The following is a 26,121-nucleotide window of genomic DNA, read 5'->3' as shown; positions in this document are numbered from 1 at the left end:
CTCACTATAAAGACAGGGGGCATCAGAGTTCCCGCTCAGTCGGGATACATCCTCCTACAAGGACAGAGCTTACAGCTTACAGCACAAATCCTCACCATGTGCTGAGTGCATAGACTGGTTCGGACAGGCATAGGTCTTTAGTTTAATCTAACATCGTGTTAACCCACAGTGAAAGTATGTTCAACAGTTTCTAACTTAATAAAATATTGTTGCACTATTTTAAGTGTTGGTGGCCTGTATGTGTTCCACGGATCCAGAGCACCCAACACATCACTTTGAAGTTGGACATTATCATCAATTGTTCTTAAAGGAACGCCACTACTTCAATGAGTTTTCAGATGCGCCCGTTTGAGAACGTTATTGCCATGCCAGACAGCTTGTAAATATATTGCAGCAAATGCTAGAGGAATTATTTTGCAAAGCTTTGCTCTTGGTTTGAAGTCTAAAGAAATGCTGTGAAATAGTTCCAATCATGTTAAAGCCCATCACTAACCTGGGATGTTCTCATGCATCTAGCTCCAAGCTGGGAGAAGAATTTAACAGGACTGCCATTTGTATCCCGGGCAATTTTTAGACCACTTTTCACATGTGTTTTTTTTTCTCCTACTCCCAATTCGGTGCTGATGCAGAGTTCGCTGCAGTGTCCAGGGGCACGGACTGCTATTTAATAGTTCAGACGAGTGACCATTTTTTCACGTGTGCAACTAGGCGACGGTGTTGAAAGCGTGATAATAATCTGGCCTGGTGGCTTCTTCATACGGGCCCCCTCCCCTCTCCCCCACCCTACACTGCTCAGCCCTGGCAACCCCATGGTCGGTTGCTAGGCCACAGCTGTGATCAGCGGTCGCAACCCAGAGCGGAGATTGAACCCATGACCTTTCTCCTTTCCAAAAAAATAGTTTCTATTAAATCTTGTGAACAGAAGAGCTCAAAAGGTGAGGCCAGCATTATCCTCCTGACTGTCTCTGAGAGGCAGATCCTGCAGCATTTCTCAGAACAGAATCCACTTTCTTGGCAGCGGCCAGCAACCTGGCGATGTTTACGCTGTTTTGAGCACTTCCATTTACTTAAAAGACTATATCGATTGAAAGGTGCTTTTTTGGGGGATGAGGAATGTGTCCCTTTAAGCCTGTTAACATTGAAAAGTCAAAACCTCCTGAAATACAATAATGACATTCATTGGGAGAAGATGAGCTAACGAGCCCATCAATTGATTTTTATTTAGCCTGAATAATTAATCAAAACCTTGGATAACTTGCAGTATTTGCCAAATGAACTTATTTTTGACAACAGCAAACAGTTGTATCTGAGACTTCACCATGCAGTTATTTGAAACTTGCTTCTAAAAACAAATGCTCCTAATTAAATCGGCCTCCTTTATCTCCAAAAGGAAGAGATTTCACATTTTCACATATTTTATCTGAATAAGTCTGACAGTCGTTACTTTATTTGGCTGTTAGTGTGACAATTTACTACCTCTTGACTAACCTGTGCCAATTACTGTCATTGCTGTAAATTTTCCTTTGTTAAATTGTCACTTCTTTATCAGTCAAAATATTAAAAATAAGGTTCAAATGGAGCTGCATAATTCCTGTGGTGATTTTCCTTAATAGCTTCTTTCTGTCTGGTAAGTTATGGAGTCAGCAATTATGCAGAATTTGCTCATTATGAGGACATATTAATGCCACAACAGCTGTACCTAATGAAGTAGTGTACCTGGTAATTACCACTCTGCTTCTCCTTAATATTAATTGCAACTCTGCGTCTCAGCTCGTTTGGTCGGGAGGAGATTGAACTCTGTCGGGGAAGGTGTCTTTGTAGCTGAGGCTCCCAAGAGGGACAGGACTTTCAGTAGGTTAGAAATCCCAGAGCAAAGTGCGGCTGGAGAAAGACAAACATTCTGTCACTGTAATCAGTGCAGGGCAAGGCTACGGGGCTGCAGTCTCTCCATCTGTACACACCTTGTGGCTCTGTTATCGTGTGCACTCTCTCCTCAATGTGGTTGAACTCAGCTCCTACAATTCAAGTACCAGCTGCATGACGCACACATACCCTTTCCGAGCCTGCATTTAATTTTCTAAGCGGGTAAATATTGCAATGGCATGCCCATTCCTAATCTAAACCTCCACGATCCCCAGACGTGACCAGCAAAGACTGAAATATAAAAGCAAAAGTTGTAATAGATACTGCCCTGAAGATAATAGAGACCAAAGACTGGTAAACGAGAATTCATAAGTGGGACAGCAGAAATGTATTCAATATTCTGATTTCTACCCCATCCTCCAACTTCCTGACTACCCAGAGTTTGTTGATAGGTTTGCAATGCGATGACCATCTATTTCACCCGTTTTGCTAATTTATTATCTTGAAACCTTCCCTACATGTGATATTACGGCTAGAAATTCGGCATGTCTGCATCGACTCTCACAAACTTCGACAGATATGCCATAGAGAGCATCCTATCCGGCTGTATGCCAACTGCTCGGCCCAAGATCGCAAGAAACTGCAGAATGTGGTGAACTCAGCCCAATGTATTACCCAAGCTTGCCCCCCTCCCATTGATTCTGTCTACACCTCCTGCTGTCTCAGGAAGGCAGGCAGCATTGTCAGAGACCCCTCACATCCAGGCTTTGCCCTCTTCCAGACCCTTCCATCAGGCAGAAGATACAGAAGTCTGAAGGCCCGCATAGGAACAGTTTCTTTCCCACAGCTACCAGACTCCTCAACGACTCTTCCTCGGACTGATCTGTTCCCTGTAACAACACTATTCACGATGCCCTCTCCTGCTCGTGCTCATGTATTGCTATATTGCTATTTTGGCCCTTGTTCCACGCTGTAACAAATCACTATTTGTTGATGTACCATTTGTCAATGTACTCTGTTGATTATTCTTTTGTCTACTATGTATGTACTGCATACGTTCCCTTGGCCGCAGAAAAATATTTTTCACTGTACTTCGGTACATGTGACAATAAATATTAATCAATCAATTTTGGTACTTGGAAGAAAATCCATGTCTTTCTTCCAAAAATGTATAAATGTTGTCACTGCACACTCCAAACTAAAGCTAATGGCTGAGTTCTCATTTCCCAGCTAATCAGCAGCTCCTCATATTAAGGGATGACAGTGCTGGCATGTTTCCGGTCCCATGCCAACCAGGATTGAAAGAGACTGGGTATCTGATTCCCAATTGTACGACCAGAACAGTATCAGTTCATATCTTATCTCAAAAGTAACCTCTCCTGTATCAGTGACGTTTATTCCATTTCTCACCCAAAGCCGTTGTGTGACCTGTTTGATATTTGACAAGAGGTTGACAATCCCATTCAAAGGCAGTTAAGCGTAATGAGTCCATGTCCACCATTAATTGTCTTTCATTTCATACTGCACTCAATAAGGGAAAGATGCCTCTCATTTTGTTCAGGTTTGCTGAACAGCAAATCCAGATCGCTAAGATAAAATGTTAGTTTCCAATGTGGACGCACCTTACAATTTATACAGAATAATGATGTATTGACAGCTCACTGATACAGGAGAGGTTACTTTTGAGATCGTATTGACAGCTGAGAAATGGGCCATTCAGCCCACCTGGTCCATGTTGGCACTTACACTCCACCACAAGCCTTCTCCATTCACTCCTCCCTGTCAGAATATTCCTCTATTCCTCCCTCCTTCATATGCTCATCCACTTTCCAGTTAAATGCATCTGTAGTCATCACCTCAACTATTTCTCATGGTGGAGTTCCACATACTCACCACTCTCTGGGTAAAGAAGTTTCACTTGAATTCCCTATTGGATTTAGTGGTGACGATGTTGTCACAGGTTTTGCCTGTTTTGTTTTGTGAAGGGAAATTTTAAATGCAATGACACTGTAGATCCATGTCCCACTCCAGGACATGATCACAAAGATCGACGCTCACATTGTATGGCGCTTTACCGAGGGAACTTCGCAGTGTTGACAATGCAACCTCTCCGAGGGAACATTGACAGTTCGAAGGTGGTTCACCGGGTTGAGTCCTGGGATGAAATTGCAATCTCATGAGAGAAGATTGAGCGGGTTGGGCCAATAATCATTTGGTGTTTCGAAGAATGAGACATGGGGCGGAATTCTCCGGCCATTGGAATTCTCCTCTCCCACTGGCAGCGCACCCTCGTCCGCGGGTTTCCCGGAAGCGTGGGTGGCTTCAATGGAAAATCCCATTGACAAGCGGTAGGAAGGTAGAGTCCAGCCATCTGCGAACGGCATGCCGCCAAGAGGCACACAGTTGGTGGGCCAGAGAATCCAGCCCATAATCTTACTAAAACATATAACATTCTAGGGTATTTGATAGCGGAGATACTGAAAGATGTTTTCCCACGGAGGGGAATCGAGAACTAAGGGACACAGTTTCAAATGAAGGTCACCCATTTAAAATGGAAATGAGGAGGAATTTCTTCTTTCAGAAGGCCATTAATCTTTGGAAGTTGCTTCTCTAGAGAGCAGCGGAAGCTGAATGGGTCATTCAATATATTTAAGACTGCATTAGACAAGTTCTTAATTGACAAAAGAGTCAAAACTTGGTGCTGAAATACGAGTTCTTCAAATATCTCAATTACAACATCTTGAGATTTGTGTGGTAGCATGGCCCTTTCAGGGGGCAGGCCCGATGGACCACGTGACTTCTCAGGGCCAATAACGCGGGAGCGTGTGAACCTTGGCCAATAGGGAGTTTGTGCAGGACACTGGGAGCAGGAGCCTGGCCAGTTTGGACCCTGGAGTCAAAGAGAGTTCTCAAGGTGATGGTCTACCTTGATGACTTGTTAGTCATTGGCACCACCTCTGAAGAACAAATTTCTAGACCGGAGGAGGTGTTAAGAAGGTTTCAAGGTGCAGAGTTCCATCTCAGACATGAAACCTGTGCATTCCAGGTATCAAAAGTGACATATTTAAGTTTTCAGACCGATGCAATAGGGTTGCATCCCCTCGCGACGAAGGTCAGGGCTATCCGTGCAGTCCCAGCTTCCAAGAATGTAAGTGAGCTCAAATCCTCCCTTGGTCTGGTAAATCATTATGGAAGATTCATTTTGAATTCAGCCACATTATTGGCACTATTACACCAGCTGCTAAAGAAACGGTGGCGATGGAGGGAGCTTCAGTCAGAAGCTTTTCGCTTAGTGATGCAGGCTTTGCAATCTTTGAACCTGTTGATTCACGTTGGCCTGGGAAACCGATTGTGCTCACATCTCTATAGATATGTCAGGAATAAACGAATGATGAGGGTAAGAGTAGGGCCAGTCAAGGACAGTAATGGGAAGTTGTGCGTGGAGTCCGAGGAGATAGGAGAGGTGCTAAATGAATATTTTTCATCAGTATTCACACAGGAAAAAGACAATGTTGTCGAGGAGAATACTGAGATTCAGGCTACTAGAGTAGACGGGCTTGAGGTTCATAAGGAGGAGGTGTTAGCAATTATCATAGAATTTACAGCGCAGAAGGAGGTCATTCAGCCCATCGAGTCTGCACCGGCTCTTGGAAAGAGCACCCTACCCAAGTTCAGCACCTCCACCCTATCCCCATAACCCAGTAACCCTACCCAACACTAAGGGCAATTTTGGACACTAAGGGCAATTTATCATGACCAATCCACCTAACCCGCACATCTTTGGACTGTGGGAGGAAACCGGAGCACCCGGAGGAAACCCACGCACACACGGGGAGGATGTGCAGACTCCGCACAGACAGTGACCCAAGCCGGAATCGAACCTGGGACCCTGGAGCTGTGAAGCAATTGTGCTATCCACAATGCTACTGTGCTGCCCAATTCTGGAAAGTGTGAAAATAGATAAGTCCCCTGGGCCGGATGGGATTTGTCCTAGGATTCTCTGGGAAGCTAGGGAGGAGATTGCTGAGCTTTTGGCTTTGATCTTTAAGTCATCTTTGTCTACAGGAATAGTGCCAGAAGACTGGAGGATAGCAAATGTTGTCCCCTTGTTCAAGAAGGGGAGAAGAGACAACCCCGGTAACTATAGACCAGTGAGCCTTACTTCTGTTGTGGGAAAAATCTTGGAAAGGTTTATAAGATGTCAGAGGTAGGTTCTTTACTCAGAGAGTAGTAAGGGCGTGGAATGCCCTGCCTGCAACAGTAGTGGACTCGCCAACACTAAGGGCATTCAAATGGTCATCGGATAGACATATGGACGATAAGGGAATAGTGTAGATGCGCTTTAGAGTGGTTTCACAGGTCGGTGCAACATTGAGGGTCGAAGGGCCTGTACTGCGCTGTAATGTTCTATGTTCTATGTGATGTATCCTCCTACAGTATAGGGGCAGTACTACCCCACAATGTGGGAGATAGGTAGCGAGTGGCCCATCGCCTTTGCTTTGAGGACCCTTTCAGAAGCTAAGCAGAACTATGCTCAAATCGGGAAAGAGGGTTCAGCAGTCATATTTGGTGTGAAGAAATTCCACCAATATGTGTCTGGACAGCAATTTGATAGAGTCACTGACTGTAAGTCATGATTGGACCTTTGAGGGAGGGTAAACCAATACAACCAATGGTCTTGGCTGGGGCGCAGTGCTGGGCCCAGCTGCTGGAGGCCTACAGTTATGCCTTCCAGCACTGGCCAGGTTCGCAGATTGCCAAAGCAGTTATGTTTAGCTGACTCCCCCTGCTGAAAAGTGTACCACCTCCACCAGTGCCCCAGGATGTGTTGATGCCGGCGTTGGACTGGGGTGGGCACAGTAAGACGTCTTACAACACCAGGTTAAAGTTCAACAAGTTTGTTTCGAATCACTCGCTTTTGGAGCACAGCTGTGGATTTACCTGAGGAAGGAGCTCTGCTCCGAAAGCTAGTGCCCCAGGAGATCATGTTGGCCTTAAATTTCTTCGACACCTTGCCAGTTACACATTCGTAACTGGACCCAGAGGGATACCATACTGTCGAAAGTAAAGAGGATGATACAGACCGGGTGTCACCATGAGAACTCCGAACACTATAGACCCTGGGCGGGATTCTCTGATCCTGAGGTTAAGTGTTGGCGCCGTTGTAAACACCGGCATGTTTTACGACGGTGTCAAAAGGCCCCCAGGAGCAGCAATCCTGCGCCCTACAGGGGGCCAGCACAGCACTGGAGCGACTCACGCAGCTCCAGCTGCCGATACCGGCGTCAAACTGGTGCCGCAGGTCTGCACATGCGCGTTGCAGCCAGTGCGAATTTGCGCATGCGCGCTGTGACCCGACGCAACCTGGCGTAGAGCTACAGGGGTCCAGCGTGGAGTGAAAGAGGCCCCCACCAGGAGAGGACGGCCCGCCGATCGGTAGGCCGCGATCGTGGGCCAGGCCGCGGTGGAGGCCCCCCCCGAGGTCGGACTCACCCCCCCCATCCCCTCCCACCAGGCCTCCCCCCGCAGGATGGACGCCGATGTCCCGCCGGGTAGGACCACATGTGAACGGTGCCAGCGGACTCGGCCTATCTCGGCGGCCATACGGCGCGGAAAATCGCCGGGGTAGACCGCGCTGGCACCAGCGCCAATGGCGGCGATTCTCCGGACCAACGTCGCGTGAATCATGCCCACCCCTCCCCCCCTCCCGGCGATTCTCCAACCCGGCCCGGGGTCAGAGAATCCCGCCCCCTATTTAAGCCGCCAAGATGAACTGACCTGCGAGGATGGTGTGATCTGCTGTGGCTCAGGGGCAGAGGTGGACTTACAATGACACACAGCACCGCAGTGCAGAACCGCAGCCAATTGTGTGGGGGGGGGGGGGGGGGGGGATACTGAGAGGTGACTCTGTGTACCCCCAAAATGTAAGTCGACCCTTGCCATAAAACCTTCAGCAAGGCAAGGAGGGGGGGCTGACCAATGGCTGTCGAGGGGACCAGAGGAGCGACTCTCGACCTCCAGGTCACCTCTGCGGAGGGCAGGTGGGCCTGTACCATATGTGGTGAATGTAAATGGAAGGGCTGTCAAAAATCCGATTGGCCACTTGAGGAACTGGTCATGGGCCGGGGAGGGGGGGGGGGGGGGGGGTTGCGGGGTGACGACCACCGATTCAGAGCAAACGAGTCTCACTGGTGCTGTCGACAGTCCTGTGAATGTACTTATCAGCGGGAGCTGAGAAAGCTTGAATCCACCCAGCCAGCCCTTGGAGGCTGGTGACGGCAGTTCTTCTCCCGTCGAGGAGGTGCCTCCTGTACTGTCACCAGTGACTGACGACTTGACTGCCTCGAAGGCTGTCAAGCCCGTGGACTACAGCGGTCTAGAATGACCCGAACCTTCCTGGACTGATAGACTCTGATAACGCTCTTCCCACGATGTCTTTTGCCATATACGTAGAACCTGCACAAAGTTATTGTGTAAAATATAATAAGGGACTTGAGAGGGGAGGGATGTGGCAGCATGGACCATTTAAGGGCATGGACCAGGCAGACCACGAGACCTGCTCGGGGCCAATCGCACGGGAGCATGTGAACCCCAGCCAATAGCGACCCTGGGAGCAGGGGCCCGGGCAGTGTGGACCCCGGAGCCGAAGGTACAAGACCCATCCTCTTGTGTTCTGTGTATAATTACCAGCTTTTGTCTTTTGTTAATAAATCCTTTTTTACTACTGGAAGCTTCCAGAGTGTTTCTCGAGCCACCACAATTTGTACATTTAAACATGAACTCTTTATTGATAATCTTTAACTGTTTACATATCTCAGTTAACTGCCTTGTTTGATGCTGCTGCCATGCAGGTAGGTTGCCTCAGCGTGCACTTTCTGAGACTATTACCATGTGACACTATGCATTTTACCGTGCGCGGTGTTATTCACCAGTTCCACATTAACCCTTGCTCTGCCTAGCACCTGTACCTTACAATGGCATGCAGGCACAGTATCACAACATCCCACTTCCTCGCTTCCAAATGAATATTGCAAAACAATCTTTACTTGTTGTCGGCATGGTAGCACAGTGGTTAGCACTGTTGCTTCCCAGCGCCAGGGACCCAGGTTCAATTTGCGTCTTGGGTCACTGTCTATGTAGGGTCTGCACATTCTCCCCGTGTGTGCGTGGGTTTCCTCCGGATGCTCCGGTTTCCTCCCACAAGTCCTGAAAGCCATACTGTTAGGTGAATTGGCCATTCTGAATTCTCCCTCAGTGTCCCTGAACAGGCAACTGGGAGATTTTCACAGAAATTTCATTGCAGTGTCAATGTAAGCCTACTTGTGACAATAATAAATATTATATATTATATTCTCCCCCACATCAAGTCTGTGACTTTACAAATTCAGATGGTCTTAAGCTGTGACAGTTCTTTCACATTTTGGCTGCCATGGGTGGCTGAATGGTAGTAATACTCTATGCTTCACTAACTTGGCTATCTCCACTTGATTCACTTATTTCACTCCACTGAGTTGCATGGGAGGGGGGCGCGGGGGGTGACAGTGGCGTAGTGGTATTATTACTGGACTAGTTCTAATGGCAACCATGAAACCATTGTTGATTGTTGTAACAACCCATCTGGTCCTTTGGGGAAGGAAATCTGCCGTCCTTACTTGGTCTGGCCGACATGTGACTCCAGATCCACAGCAATGTGGTTGACTCTTACATTCCCTCTGAAATAGCCAAGCAAACCACTCAGTTTAAGGGCAATTAGGGATGGGCAATAAATGCTGGCCCAGCCGGCGATGCCCACGTCCCATGAACAAAAGATATGTATCTTTGTTAACAACTTATCAACTTTTTTGAATACTGTGTGTGAGTCGGTTCCTTCCGAGGGGAATGTGCACTCTGTTCATTCCTGGAGTGGACTCGAAATCTCCTTTTACTTGGTGTTCGCCATGTGCTTGCTAGATGTATGTATTCCACAAGATACAATTTCAGCCAAACATTTGTTTACAAGTTGTTTTGCAAGCGAATTAATCTTTTCATTCAGTTCGATGGTTCTCAGCACGTCTGGGATATCCAGTGCATTTTTTCTTCTGCTAGTGCCTTGCGCTGCAGTGTTAAATTAACGTTTTCAGATCTTTATTTCTGTCTTTTCTTTCTCTGTCTGCAGCAGAGAATTGACCTCGCCCTTCGTTTTGATTTCACCTTTGGCCAAGTCTGTCCCTGACAAAGTCTTTACTTGCTTCAGTTCTGTAATTCTGCCACTTGTGGCTTTATTTCTGTTCAAGGTTTGGAAATTCCTCTGGCTTTTCCTTTCAGTGCCTCCTCCTGGCCGTTCAGTGGCTTCCACAGCTCTTCAGTATGTTTCGTGCCGCCTTTGGCTTTCTCCTAGAGAATGGAACATTCCTGAGTCTTCCCTGCTAACTGGTTCTTCAGTTTGTTCGGAGTGACGTGAAACTCAATGGGCGGGTTTCTCCGTTTCTCAGACTTAAATGTTGACGCAGGTTTTGTGGACTTTAACGACAGCAAAACTGGGGCCGAACCTGGACGATTCAGCGACTGTGGAAGGGCTATCACCGGCGCCACGTGGAACACAGTCGATTCCAATGAAAAACGGTGCGGGATTTGCCCGGGTCCGTGATTGACACTCGGGAAGCTGACAAGCTGCAGCCGCACATTCACACATCACTCCCCAAACACACTAATCCCAGCCAACAAGATGGCACTGGTTGTGCTGGAGCGCACCCGTACAGCTGATGGGTCAGCTAGGGCTGGAGGGCACCTAAGAGGAGTCCCCTGGGGGGATACCTATGTGACCCTTATTCACAGTGGACTGTCAGCGGTGTGTGCAGCTGCATGGCTGCCTTGCCGACTGCAGCAATGGTGTTCTATGCCCATCCACCGTAACCCCACAGCCCATTTCCTGGCCACCCCCCCGCAACTCCACCCGGTCCTGGCAGAGGCCCCCCCGGCCAGCAGTAGAATTGTCAGCAAACTCTGGCAATGTTGGACACTTTCCGTAAACCCTCTCTCTCCCTCAGCAGCCATGATGGCGGTTACACGATTTTTAAAAGCACAAGTGATCCGCGCCATCGGGAACTCGACCCATCGGAGGGGAGCATCGCGGGGGCCCCGGTGAATACCGGGTCAGGCCAGTTAATGACACGCGCTTTTACTGTACATGCGTTCTGGAACAAATTGACGCCGCTGTCGAGGTGACGGACAATTGCGATTCGGCGTCAAATCGGCACCACGTTCGATTTTAATGTCTGAACCTGTTCTCCGCCCAATCGCGCTTCGCAATTTCGGTGTCAGCCAAGAGAGAATCCCGCCGAATTTGTTTTTCTTCATAAACTTGATTGAAGGAATTCTTGTGTCATGTGAAGGTCTTTCAATGGTTTTTTCTCCTCTTTGCGAAGCTCGCTTGGTTCTTCTTGAGTTTTCCTGTAATGCAGTGAAGTCTCCTCGGGTCGTCCTGCTGGACTTCCATTCCAACCACTTTAGTTCTGTCTTCTCAGAGGAAGGCACCGATAACCTCCCAGAAAAGCCAGGGGTCCGAGGAAATTAGTCTTACTTGAAAAAATGCTGGAGAACCGAACAGAACTGAAAGTTGATAAATCCCCAGGGCCTGATCATCGACATCCCAGAGCACTAAAGGAGGAGACTATGAAAATAGGGGATGCACTGGTGGTCATCTGCCATCATTCTGTAGATTCTGGATCACTTCCAGCAGATTGGAGAGTGGCAAATGTAATGCCTCTCTTTAAAAATGAGTCAGGGAAAAAACAGGGATATCACAGACCAATTACCTGACATAAGTAGCAGGGAAAATGCTGGAGTCTATCAGAACGCATATGATAATGGGACACTTCGAAATATCTTTGACCTTCAGGTAATTTTTCTTTTTTTGTTACTCTGTAGGTTTTCCCTCTGTGCTTCGAGATTTTCAATGAGGTTTTTTTTAAACTTGTGTGCTGTTGGTTTCTTTGTTGTGTTTTTCCTGTGCTTTTCCGCAGACTTTATGATGATTATAGAACATAGAACATACAGTGCAGAAGAAGGCCATTTGGCCCATCGAGTCTGCACCGACCCACATTAATCCCTCACTTCCACCCTTATCCCCATAACCCAATAACCCCTCCTCAACATTTTGGATACTAAGGGCAATTTATCACGGCTAATCCACCTAACCTGCACGTGTTTGGACTGTGGGAGGAAACCAGACACCCGGAGGAAACCCACTCAGACACGGGGAGCACGTGCAATCTCCGCACAGACAGTGACCCAGCGGGGAATCAAACCCGGGACCATGGAGCTGTGGAGCCACAGAGCTAGCCACTTGTGCTACCGTGCTGCCCAATTATGGACTTTTAAAAAATAAATTTAGAATACCTAATTCATTTTCTTCCAATTCAGGGGCAATTTAGCGTGGCCAATCTATCTACTCTGCACATCTCTAGGGTTGTGGGGGTGAAACCCACCCAAACACGGGGAGAATGTGCAAGCTCCACATGGACAGTAACCCAGAGCTGGGATCAAACCTGGGACCTCGGCGCCGTGAGGCAGCAGTGCTAACCCACTGGGCCACCGCGCTGCCTTGATTATGGACTTTTTTTTTACAATGTATTTAAGTGCCTTTATTTTCTCAGCAATTCCTTCTCTTTTTCTCTTTATTTCTACAGGTGTTTTTTTCACTCCAAGGTTTCCCGCACTTTTCTGATTTGGTGGGCTCATGGTCCTATCAGGACCCTTTTTTAAGCTTAAGGGGAGAGCGTCTCTTTCTTAAACTCCGCAGGTCTCTTTTGTTTTTAAACCTTTCAGATTCTTCTTAAGGTTTTGACTCTGCCCACCGATTTTTGCAGAGGATTTTTTTCCGAACTGGCAGCTGCCATTCAGATTGCCTCCGGGTCTGTTGAGCCATGGGACTGCCACCTAGTCTATAATGTAAGTACAGCTTCTTTATTGTAATTATTGCTCATCGCCTCATGAACGGTCCAGTATTCTTCTCATTACATCACTCAGGGGGGGGGCGATTCTCCGAGATCCGCGCCGGGCCGGAGAATCGGAGCAACTGCGCCACGAAGCCCCGACGCCGGCGCGCGATTCTCCGAGGATCGGAGCATCGGCGCCATTTGCACCAGCGTGTTTGGCGCGGCACCGGCCGCTGGAATCGGCATGGCCGCCGATTCTCCAGCCCGAATGGGCCGAGCGGCTGCTCTGACACAACAGAGTCCCGCCGGCGCCGTTCACCCCTGGTCGCTGCCGGCGGGAACTCTGCGGGAACGTTCGGGGGGGGGCGGCCTGTGGGGGGGGGGGGGGGGGGGGAGGAGGGGGGCTCCCTCACTGGGGGGGGGGCGGGAGGAGGGGGGCTCCCTCACTGGGGGGGGGGGGGCCCTCCGATGGTGTCTGGCCCGCGATCGGGGCCCACCGATCGGCAGGCCGGCTTCTCTGTCGGCGGGTCACCTTTCCTCCGCCGGCAATGTCACATCCCTGTACCAGTGTTGTGCAGGGCGGCCTGGGGGAGGACGGCCACTGCGCATGCGCTAGTTGGCACCTGCCCAACTGCGAATGCGCGGGACCCAAGGCGCCGCGTCTTTTATGCGGCGCCGGGTCTCCGACGCCGCGCCGAGGCCCCGACCCCGCAAATCGAGCCACGCCCCTGCCAGCCCCACGGAGGCCCCAGAATAGGGGTCTGGGAATGGGCGCCGACGCCGGAGTAAAACACTCTGGTTTTTACTCCGGCGTCAGCACTTAGACTCCCGTTGGGAGAATCCCGCCCCATGGTCTTGCAATTTTTTGTAGTGTTTCTCTCCGGCTTTGTGATCTAAGAAGTTTTCCTGCTGTGCCTCACTCTGGGGTCTTGTAATTTTTCTTCCGAGGTGCATATCTCTCTATTCCAAAGATGTGCAGGTTAGGTTCATAAGTTCATGAAATAAACAAGCAGAATTAGGCCATTCGGCCCATCGAGCTTGCTCCGCCATTCTATCATGGCTGATATGTTCCTCATCTGTTACCTACAATGCTACAGACCAAGAGCTGGATTGCAAAATCAGCCAGAGCATCTCCTCCCTGGAACACATGACCTAGGAGCAGGAGTAGACAATTTAGCCTCCCGAGCCTAACACCCTCAATGTGTTCATGGCTGATCCCATCCTGGCCTCAAATCCACCATCCTGCCCGTTCTCCATAACCCTTCAACCCATTCCCAATTAAAAATCTTTCTAACTCCTCCTTAAATGTACTCACTGTCACTGCAACCACCACAGTAATTGCATCTTACCAGCCAGAAAAAGACCCATTTATCCCGACTCTCTCCTGTGCGTCACCCAGTCTTCTATCCCAGCTAATAAGTTACCCCTAACCCCATGTGATCTCACTTTGTGAATTAACCTTCTGTGGGGCACTTTATCAAATGCCTTCCGGAAGTCTAGATATACTACATCTACAGCATCCCCATTATCCACTTTGCTTGTTACATCTTCAAAGAACTTAATTTAATTAGTCAAATTAATTTAATTAGCCACACATGATTTGCCTTTCATAAAACCGTGCTAACTCCTGATGGTTAGTGCTTTGGCTTCCCAAATGCCCTGATATCATGGGCGTCATTCTCCGCCGGCGGGAGTCTCCGTTTTGCCGGCGCCCGGGGCCTCCCGACGGCATGGGGCTGCCCCACAATGGGAAACTCCATTGACCGGCCGGTGTAACGGAGCATCCCGCCGGCGGGTCGGGGCAGAAATGTGGCGGGGCGGGATGGAGAATTTCGCTCAATGTCCTTGATAATTGATTATAATGAATTGCCAGCAACAGATGTTAGACTAACTGGCCAGTAATTTCCCACATTCTGCCTGCTTCCTTCTTGAATCAGGGCGTTATCTTAGCATTTTTCCAATCCACTGTAATTTTTCCCACGTCCTGGAAATTTTGAATTATAATCAATGGATCCACTATCGCATTTTGTCTGCCACGTGTGGCTGAATGGTAGTAATACTCTATGTTTCACTAACTTGGCTATCTACATTCGATTCACTTATTTCACTCTACTGAGTTGCAAGGGAGGAGGGCGCGGAGGGCGACAGTGGCGTAGTGGTATTGTTACTGGACTAGTTCTAATGGCAACCATGAAACCATTGTTGATTGTCATAACAACCCATCTGGTTCACTAACGTCCTTTAAGGAAGGAAATCTGCCGTCCTTACTTGGTCTGGCCGACATGTGACTCCAGATCCACAGCAATGTGGTTGACTCTTACATTCCCTCTGAAATGGCCACGCAAACCACTCAGTTTAAGGGCAACTAGGGATGGGCAATAAATGCTGGCCCAGCCGGCGATGCCCACGTCCCATGAACAAAAGATATGTATCTTTGTTAACAACTTATCTGCTTTTTTGAATACTGTGTGTGAGTCCGATGCCTTCCGAGGGGAATGTGCACTCTGTTCATTCCTGGAGTGGACTCAAAATCTCCTTTTCCATGGTGTTCGCCATGTGCTTGCTGGATGTATGTATTCCACAAGATACAACTTCAGACAAACATTTGTTTGCTGTTTTATTTTCAAGTTGTTTTGCAAGAGAATTAATTCTTTTCATTCAGTTTGATGGTTCTCAGCACGTCTGGGATATCCAGTGCATTTTTCTTTCTGCCAGTGCCTCCGCTGCCACTTCCTTTCACACGCTAGGGTGTATGCCATCAGGCCCTGGGGACTTGTCTGCCCTCAATCCCAATACTTTGTTGAGTACCGTTTCCGTCTTGATGCTGATTGTTCCAAGTTCCACTCTTTCTATTACCTCTGAATTGCCCCTTCCTATAAGGATGGTACTCGTGCCCTCCACTGTGAAAACTGAGGCAAAGTATTGATTTAACACCTCTGCCATTTCTGTGTTCCCTGCTATTAACTCACCGGTTTCATCTTCCAAGGGACCAACATTCACCTTAGTTACTCTCTTCCCTTTTATGTACCTGGAGAAACTTTTGCTATCCTTTTTGATATTCTGCGCCAGTCTTTTTTTGTAATTTACCTTAACTCTTTTTATTGCTTTTTTAGCATTCCTTTTGTGGATTGGCACGATAAAATTGCTCCTTAGTGTCTCGGGGTGTGCAGGTTAGGTGGGGTAAGTGCAGGCATGGGGCGAGATTCTCCGACCCTGGCGTAAATCCCGCCCCCGCCGGTTGCCGGATTCTCCCCCACCAGATATTCGGCGGGGGCGGGAATTGCGCCGCGCTGGTTGGCAGGCCACCCCCCGCGATTCTCCGGCCCGGATGGGCCAAAGTCCCGCCGCTGAAATGCCTGTCCCGCCAGCGTAGATTAAACCACCTACCTTACCGGCGGGACAAGGCGGCGCAGGCGGGCTCCGGTGTCCTGGGGGGGGCGCGGGGCGATCTGGCTCCGGGGGGTGCCCCCACGGTGGCCTGGCCCGCGATCGGGGCCCACCAATCCGCGGGCGGGCCTGTGCCGTGGGGGGCACTCTCCCTTCCGCCTTCGCCATGGTCTCCACCATGGCGGAGGCGGAAGAGACTCCCTCCACTGCGCATGCGCGGGAATGCCGTCAGCGGCCGCTAACGCTCCCGCGCATGCGCCGCACGGAGATGTCATTTCCGCGTCAGCTGGCGGGGCACCAAAGGCCTTTTCCGCCAGCTGGCGGGTCGGAAATTCGTCCGGCGCCGACCTAGCCCCTTAAGGTTGGGGCTCGGCCCCCAAAGATGGAGGAGGAGGGGCTGGGGAGCGGGTGAAGGGGCTGGGGAGGGGGGGCTAGGACGGGGGGAGGGGCTGGGGGGCGGAAGGGGCTGGAGGTTGGGCAGGGTGCACGGAAAGCCCCAGACCTTGCATAAAAGCTTTAGCTTTTATTGGTAGAGGGATTGGGTTTCGGAGCCATGAGGTCATGTTGCAGCTGTACAAAACTCTGGTGCGGCCGCATTTGGAGTATTGCGTGCAGTTCTGGTCGCCGCATGGTAGGAAGGATGTGGAAGCATTGGAAAGGGTGCAGAGGAGATTTACCAGGATGTTGCCTGGTATAGAGGGAAGGTCTTATGAGGAAAGGCTGAGGGACTTGAGGCTGTTTTCATTAGAGAGAAGAAGGTTAAGAGGTGACTTAATTGAGGCATACAAGATGATCAGAGGATTGGATAGGGTGGACAGTGAGAGCCTTTTTCCTCAGATGGTGATGTCTCGCACGAGGGGACATAGCTTTCAATTGAGGGGAGATAGATATAGGACAGATGTCAGAGGTAGGTTCGTTACTCAGAGAGTAGTAAGGGCGTGGAATGCCCTGCCTGCATCAGTAATGGACTCGCCAACATTAAGGGCCTTCAAATGGTCATTGGATAGACATATGGACGATAACGGAATAGTGTAGATGGGCTTTAGATTGGTTTCACAGGTCGGCGCAACATCGAGGGCCTGTACTGCGCTGTAATGTTCTATGTTCGACTGCGACCAATGTCTGATACCGTCGCACCCATTGCCTCCACCGCGGACATTACCCGTGCGGTGTCGGCCTGGGTGGGACGCATGACCGGCACCACTCCCTGCTCCTGCACGCGGGTGGATTCCTCCACCTGCGTCTGCAGCTGCAGCAAGATGGCCATCACCCCCTTCGTTCGTCCCTTGGACGGTGACTGCATCGTGTTATGGGTGGGTGTGGTAACTCCAGGAACCCTGGACCCGTCGCGGGGGCAGATGGTTACCTGTGCCGGGCTGCCCTCCGACCGCCCGGCTGCTCCTGCCTCCACCTGCTGAACCGTGACGGCTGTGTTGTGCGCACCAGTTAGTGTCCCAGATGCCTCATCGCTCAAGTGTCCCCCAGGACATCGTGAGTGTCTCTACAATGGTGCAAGGTGTAGAAGATAGCAGTGGCGTAATGCCGTGCTCCTCATCCAACATGAAGTCCGTGTACCCTGGACCGGTGATTTCTGTCCATCCGTCCCCTGTGTGTGGGTGTCGTGTGTGTCAGTGTCCTGGGCGTCGGTGTCCTGGGCGTCAGTGTCCTGTGCGTCAGTGTCCTGAGCGTCAGTGTCCTGGGTGTCAGTGTCCAGGGTGCCAGTGTCCTGGGTGCCAGTGTCCTGGGTATCGGTGTCCTGGGTGAGTGTGTCCTGGGTGAGTGTGTCCTGGGTGAGTGTGTCCTTGGCGTCAGTGTCCTGGGCGTCAGTGTCCAGGGCGCCAGTGTCCTGGGTGTTGGTATCCTGGGTGGATGTGTCCTGGGTGAGTGTGTCCTGGGTGAGTGTGTCCTGGGTGAGTGTGTCCTGGGTGCTTGTGTCCCGTGCGTCAGCATCCTGGGCGTCAGTGTCCTGGGTCGGCTGCGATGGGGGCCTGTAGCTGTAGCTGCCCTCCTCGTCGCTGGGTGTGGCCCGGCGGCGTCGCCGCACTCGCACTAGATGTGGGCCGCGTCCGCCTGGTGCTCCGGGTCTGTCTCTGGCTTGTGGCCGCCCTGGAAAGTCCTGGGGGCGGTCAGCATCCGCGTGGATGGGTGGGTCGACGTTTGGTCCTGCAATACACAATGCAGCATGCATGGTTAGACACGCAGCCGGGGGTAGGAATGATATGGGGGAAGGGGGGATGTGGGGGAAGTGGGGATATGGGGGAAGGGGGTTATGGGGGCAGGGGGATATGGGGGAGGGGGTATATGGGGAAAGGGGGGATAAGGGGGAATATGGGGGAATAGGGAATATGGGGGAAAGGGGAATACGTGGGAAGGGCGGATATGGGGGAAGGGGGTATATGGGGGAAGGGGGGATATGGGGGAAGGGGGTATATGGGGGAAGGGGGATATGGGGAAGGGGAGATAGAGGGAAGGGGGATATGGGGAGGGGGGTTATGGGGGAAGGGAGGTATGAGGGGAAGGGGGATATGGGGCAAGTGGGATATGGGGGAAGGGGGATATGGGGAAGGAGGATATGAGGAAGGGGGATATGGGAGAAAGGGTGATATGGGGGATGGGGATATGGGGGAAGGGGGACATGGGATAGGGGGATATGGGGAAAGGGGATATGGGAAAGGGGGGATATGGGAAAGGGGGATATGGGAAAGGAGGAATATGGGGGAAGGGGGTATGGTGGAAGGGAGATATTGGGAAAGAGGGGATAAGGGGGAAGGGGGGATATGGGAAAGGGGGAATTTAGGAAAGGGGGGATGGGGGATTTTGGGGAAGGGGGATATGGGAAAGGGGGATATGGGGGAAGGGGATATGGGGGATATGGGGAAATGGGGATATGGGGGAAGAGGGGATATGGGGGCTATTGGGGAAGGGGAGATATGGGGAAAAGGGGATATGGGGAAGAGGATATGGGGGAAGGGGGGATATGGGGAAAGGGGGATATGGGGAAGGGGGGATATGGGGAAATGGGGATTTGGGGGAAAGGGGGATATGGGTAAGGGGGGATATGGGGAAGGGGGATATAGGGAAAGGGGGATATGGGGGAAAGAGGATATGGGGGAAGGGGGGATATGGGGAAAGGGGGATATGGGGAAGGGGGATATGGGGAAGGGGGATATGGGGAAGGGAGGATATGGCGGAAGGGGGGGATATGGGGAAGGGGATTTGGAGGAAGAGGGGATAGCTGTGACGTCGCACGCATCTGTGATGGGTGACGCCGTCGCGAAAGACGTCATGCCGCTGCTAGTCCATTCCCGGCCGGAGAATTCATGACATTACCGGGGTCCCGACGCCGGAGTGTTTCGCGCCATTTTTGGCGGCAGCATCGGGCCATCGCGCCGATTCCCGGAGAATCCCACCCAGGCTCTTTAGATGTCCCAATTATGAGAACCTGAGACTTGTATGTCTAAGTCCTTATTTGTAGTCTTTAACTATTCGTGGATCTCATGGTGCTGCTGCCACGCAAATAGGCTCCTTCCAAAGTGCTCTCTCAGGGCCCTTTGCTAAGTGACTCGGAGAATCCCCGGGGGGGGGGGCGGCGCGAATCCCGCCCCGCCGCCAGCTGCTGTATTCTCCGGCAACCTTTTTCGGGCGGGGGTGGGATTCACGCCACGCCGGTCGGGGGCTCTTGACTGCGGCTCCCCGGGCAATTCTCCAGGCCCCGATGGGCCGAGCGGCCATTCGTTTTTGGCCATTCCCGCCAGTGTGTGTTACGCATGATCCCACACTGCGGGACCTGGCAGGTAAGTCAGCGGGAGCGGTCCTCGGGGGACACGGGGGAATCTGACCCCGGGGGGGGGGGGGGGGGGGGAGCGCCCAAAAGGCCTGGCCCGCGATCGAGGCCCACCGATCTCGGGCGGGCCTGTTCCGTGGGGGCACTTCTTCCTCCCGCGCCGGCCCCTGTAGGGCTCTGCCATGGCTGGCGCGTAGAAGAGAAACCCCCGCGCATGCTCCAAGATACGCCAGCCGGTCTGCGCATGCGCGGAACCAAGCCGGCGGTTCCACAAGATCACGCCGGCCCTTCGGTGCATGCACGAACTCGCACAGTCCCTTTGGCACTGGCTGGAGCAGCACCAACACCTCCACCGTCCCCCTAGCCCCCGAATGTGCGGAGAATTCTGCATTTCGGGGCTGTTGACGCCGGAGTGGTTGGCGCCGGTTATCCCGCCAATGTGGGGACTTAGTCTCCAGAAGGGAGAATCCCGCGTATATATCATATGGTGGGTGATGCTATTCTCCAGTCCTATGTTAACCCTTACTCTGCCGAGCACCTTTACATCACAACGGCATGGGAGCACAATGTCACAACAGTTGGGGGTAGATGGTGGTGTGGGAGGTTGGAGGAGGGGGTTTGGGGGTGTGGGGCTGTGGGTGGAGAGGGGTTGGAGGAGTGGGGTTGTGGGCGTTGGGTGTTGCAGTAGGCATGAAATGGTAAAGCCACACAATCAGATCTTATTGAAGGGTGGAGAAGTGTTGAGGGGCCAAATGGCCTGCTCATGCTCCTATTTCTTATGTTCGTATGTCGATAAATTGAGACCGTGTCTGCCCTCCCAAATGGGCATTAAAAATTCCCTGGCACTATTTTGAAGAAGGTCAAGTGAGTTGTTCTTGGTGGCATAGTCAGTATTTATCCCTGAATTAACATCACCGATCTGATCATTATCACATTCCTGTTTGTGGGAATTGTCGTACACAAACCAGTTGTTGCGTTTCCATCACAAACATTTTGGACCCTTCTGTAGTCACAAAAAGGACGACATAGACTCAGTATAAAGTCAAGTTTCTGAGATATTTAATGCTGGTTTAAAAATCATTGTGCTCAAAATTGACCCTCCCACAAAGCTGATCCCAGGCTGAAGTGAGAAGGATGGTGAGTTTCTGCCAATCCCGTCCATTTGAAGACGCTTCTCAAATTAAATGTGGGTTTACAGGTGCTCTTTAGAGATTTTACTTCCAAAAAAACCCACTTAATTTGAGGGCGGCACGGTAGCACAGCGGATAGCGCCTTTGTTTCACAGCTCCAGGGTCCCAGGTTTGATTCCCGGCTTGGGTCACTGTGCGGAGTCGGCACGTTCGCCCCGTGTGTGCGTGCGTTTCCTCCGGGTGCTCCGGTTTCCTCCTGCAGTCCAAAGATGTGCAGGTTAGGTGGATTGGCCATGTCAATAAAAGTTAAGTGGGGTTACTGGATGATGAGGATGGGGTGGAGGGGTGGGCTTTCCAAGGGCCGGTGCAGACTTGGTGGGCCAAATGGCCTCCTTCTGCATTGTAAATCCTATAATTCTAATTTACAAAGAAACTGACAGGTGTCCACCAAGAAAATTGATAAATCTTGGGCGGGTTTTTACGAAACCCCCGCTGCGTTTTTGGAGCACCGAAGGCGGCTGCCATTGGGCAGGATGCTCCGGGATCTTTGTGGGAACCCCCGGCGGGGGAGCCGGTGATAGTGGGAATGGAAGATCCCACTGGCAGGAACGGCGGTAAAATTCCGCCCGTTAAGTATGTTTTTTTTTAAATCATTTCCATTTATTTAAAATCATGGAGGGTAAGATGGAGGATTGGGCAGCCTTATCAAAGTTTTTCCCATTTACGATAAACCCATTTTCAATTGTATTAATAAAAATGCACCAACGTGACACTCCCGAATGCACCAAGGAATATTTCTCAACGCAAAGGAAGAAAAATGAACAATTATATTCCATTACGCTGCCCAATTGGGCGGGTTAATGAAAGATTATGCTTGTGATTATCAAAAATATTTTAGCATAAATTTGAACTGTAATCTAACCAGCGCAATTTCAAGCACAATTTGCACTCTATTCCCAATTGCACCTAAAGTGGAAACTTAAACCCACATGATCCCTTTAATACACACCACAATTTAGTTTTGTTGGAAGCCACCACAGATCTTCAAGGAGGCAGAAGTAACAACTGAGATGCTGTGAAATTGTCTGTATTGTGACAGATGTTTGGGCCTGTTAATTCAGCAGAAGGCAGAAGGAGGAATAAAAGCTTGTTCCAATCACGTAATGGGGAATTAAAAGAGCCAAGTGAACTACGTTCTCTGAAAATGAATGTTATCTCCCAAGATTAAGTGTACCAGGGAGAATTGCTGAAGGCATCTTACCTGAGCCACAGATATTCTATAAAGAGACTGGATGCTGAAAAGCGGGACCGTATTGGTCGATCAGAAAAATATAACCAGTCTCCCTGCAGTTCAGCACAGGAGCTTTCAAACAAGAGGGGAACAAATGGGTTGAGGCTACAGGCTGGAGCCTCCTGGCAATTCGCACCAGTGGGATCTTCCTGTTCCACCGATGATGCACCCCCACCACAAGTTGTCCAGCGGTGAGGGGTGCCTTCAACGGGAATCCCCGTTGACAATGGCGGCTGGCAGCAAATGGTGGGACGCCTTCCGACTGTAAATCCTGCCCATAAAGTCGGAATCAAGGTAAAATTATTTGTAACATGTACAAATATTGCTACTACACGAGATGTATCAGAGCCAGAATGGTTTGCTGAGTAAGTTTTGATCAGCTAATATGGTTGGAGAGGGATTATCTCGATTTGCATCCACTAAATGCCCTTGATTTTTTAATCTGACTTTTTACTTCTCTGAGTCTGATTGTCTGACATCAATTCAATAATTATTTGGAATATCAAAGTGACGACTTTGGGTTCCACCAAAAATTCCATTCCCGAGCCAAACACCCAGAGCGGGATTCTCTCAGCCGGGCCGGAGAATCAGCGCCACCGGCACGAATCGCGCCACGCCGCCCTGACGCTGGCACACGATTCTCCGCAGAGCGGAGTATCTGGCACCATTGGCGCTGCCGTGGTCGGCGCGGCGCCGGTCAGGGGGACGCTCTATGGGTCCCCCCCCCAGGCGATTCTCAGCCAGGGATGGGCCAAGCGGCCGTAACAAAAAACCCGAGTCTCGCCGGCGCCGTTCTAACCTGGTCTTACCCGGCGGGACCTCGGCGTTGAAGGGTCCGGAGCGGTCTTACCCAGGGGGAACCTCCGCTGTGGCCTGGCCTGCAATTGGAGCCCACCAATCGGTGGGCCAGCCTCTCGGGCTGGGGGCCTCCTTTCCTCCTCGCCGGCCCCTGTAGCCCTTCAATATGTTGCGTTGGGGCCGGCGCAGAAAAGGGAGCCACTGCGCATGCACGCATTGGCGCTGGTGCCACTGCGCATGCGCGGACCACACGGCGCCCAGTTGACGCCGGGATTGGCAGCTGGAGCAGCATGGGTCGCTCCAGTGCCGTGCAGGCCCCCTGTAGGGGCCAGAATTGCTGATCCTAAGGCCATGTTGACACCGTCGCGATATGCGACGGCGTTTACGACGGCGTCAACACGTAGCCTCAGGATCAGGGAATCCCGCCCCCAATCTATCTTCTTTAAAACTGTCCGAAGTGAACCAAACTATTCGCAACCTTGATGCCAAATTTGTCCCTGAGGTGAGCTTCTAATCCCCAGCATCACTAAGACTGCCTATTTCCACCTCCGTAACAAATGGTTTGATAAACTGACTATTCCCTTTGCCTCCTATCCATCGTCAACCTTAAATGCTCCACCATTAGCGACCGTTCCTTCAACTGCATGGGTCCTAAACTCAGCATTCCACAGCCTCCCCACCCAATCCCCCCCCCCCCCCCCCCCCCACCCCACACACACACACACACACACACACACACTGCCCTGAAGCCTCTCCACCCTTCTTTAAGGTTCTCCTTAAATCCTACCTCCTGAACCAGCTTTTGGTTATCTGCCGTCTCACCTTGATTCGGTGTCATATTTTAGATAACACTCGTGAAACACCTTGAGGGAATTTTATTATTTTAAAGATGGTATAGAAATGCAGGTTGTTGTTCTTGATTTGACAACAACCTCCAGCATTCTACTGACAAATAAATTACCATCTTTAAAAGAATCAAACTCTGATCAATATTAGAAAGACAAAATAATTAATTTTCTCCTCAAAACAGGAGCGATATCAATGCCACACTGTGGAATCTGGTTTGCTTCTTGAAAGCACAAACATTAAACCCCAATTAGATAGAGTCAAATTAGATACAGACTGAAGCTCCCTTCACGCTACTGCAGCATCATGGTGGCACAGTAGTTAGCACTGCTGCCTCACAGCGGCAGGGTCCTGGGTTCAAGTCCCCCCTCAGGTGACTGTAAGGCGTTTGCACTTTCTCCCCGTGGGTTTCCTCTGTGTGCTTCGGTTTCCTCTCACAGTCCAAAGATGCACGGGTGGATTGTCCACGCTAACTTGCCCCTTAGTGTTACACGATTGGTACATGAGTAGGGTGCCCTTTCGGAGGGTCAGTACAGACTCGATGGGGAAATTGTCTCCATCTGCACTGTCGGGATTCGATGAAAGATTCTTTGATAACAATGTGCTTTAACCTCAAAACAACCTCGGAAGAGGACGTTTTATTGTTTGACATTTCCGTACTAGCTCTGCACCAACTCTGACAGGAGCAGTCTTATATCAAGCATTAATATTTTAACTCTGGCTTCCCCATGTGAAATTGTGGATATACCAACATATTGTGAATTTAAAATTAAATGCTTCGCTTCTTTCTGAGGGAGGGCATCTTTGCTGGCATGTCAAGAAGGAAAATTATTTTGGTAATCCATAAATAATGTCAGGAGAAATATATTTTATTTCAGATTTACAACCTGTGTCGAAACGTTTTGGTCGATCTATCCTCACTCATATGGAGGCCTTGTGGCACAGTGAGTAGCACCCCTGCCTCTGGCCCAGAAACTCCGGGTTTGAGACCCATTCCAGAAACTGATGGCCAAGGAAGGTTCATAACATGTCCAATAGGTTGAGTGCAAACCTGAACAAACCCTCCCAGCATGCACCAATGGCAGGCCGCAAGAACAGGAGAGACCCCTGGGGCGAAATTCTCCACGTGAATCCTGCCCCCGCTGGTTGCCGAATTCTCCGGCACCGGATATTCGGCGGGGGCGGGAATCGCGCCGCGCCGGCTGGCGGGCCCGCCACGCGATTCTCCGGCCCGAATGGGACGAAGTCCCGCCGCTAAAATGCCGGCGTAGATTAAACCACCTACCTTACCGGTGGGACAAGGCGGCGCGGGCGGGCTCCGGGGTCCTGGGGGGGGCGCGGAGCGATCTGGCCCCAGGGGGTGCCCCCACGGTGGCCTGGCCCGCGATCGGGGCCCACCGATCCGCAGGCGGCCCTGTGCCGTGAGGGCACTCTTTCCCTTCCGGCTCCGCACGGTCTCCACCATGGTGGAGGCAGAAGAGACTCCCTCCAATGCGCATGCGCGGGAATGCCGTGAGCGGCCGCTAACGCGCCCGCGCATGCGCCGCCCGGAGATGTCATTTCCGCGCCAGCTGGCGGGGCACCAAAGGCCTTTTCCGCCAGCTGGAAACGTCTCTGACAGCTCCTCCAAACTTGTGAACCACCCCTCCAGCAATAAGTCCCTCATTCCTTCTCCACCCGATCCCTCAACCTGGCATCTAATCTTGCCGGCTCGATCAAATCGACGCATCTGCGACACCATTCCCGATTTGAAGTGCTGCCGAAATTGTCTCCATATGTTCAATGTAGCGACCACCACCGGATTATCCGAATATTTCCATGGAGAGAACGGAAGTGAGGCCATCGCCAATGCCCGCTGCCTTGACCCCTAACGTGAACCTGACGCCATCTTCACCCAAACTATCTCGTGGTCCCCGCACCAGTCCAAAACCTTCTCCGCAATGGGCGCCCAATAATAATATATCAGGCTCAACAACGCCAAGCCCCCTGTCTGCGATCTCTCTGCAGGAACATTTTCCAAATCCTGGCTAACTTGCCCACCCTTATGAAAGATGAGGTCAATCTCTCAACGCCACAAAGAAAACTTCCGGTAAACAAAATGGAAAA

Source organism: Scyliorhinus torazame, chromosome 15 (assembly GCF_047496885.1).
Source record: "Scyliorhinus torazame isolate Kashiwa2021f chromosome 15, sScyTor2.1, whole genome shotgun sequence".
Lineage (NCBI taxonomy): Eukaryota > Metazoa > Chordata > Chondrichthyes > Carcharhiniformes > Scyliorhinidae > Scyliorhinus > Scyliorhinus torazame.
This window is presented reverse-complemented; position numbering follows the sequence as displayed.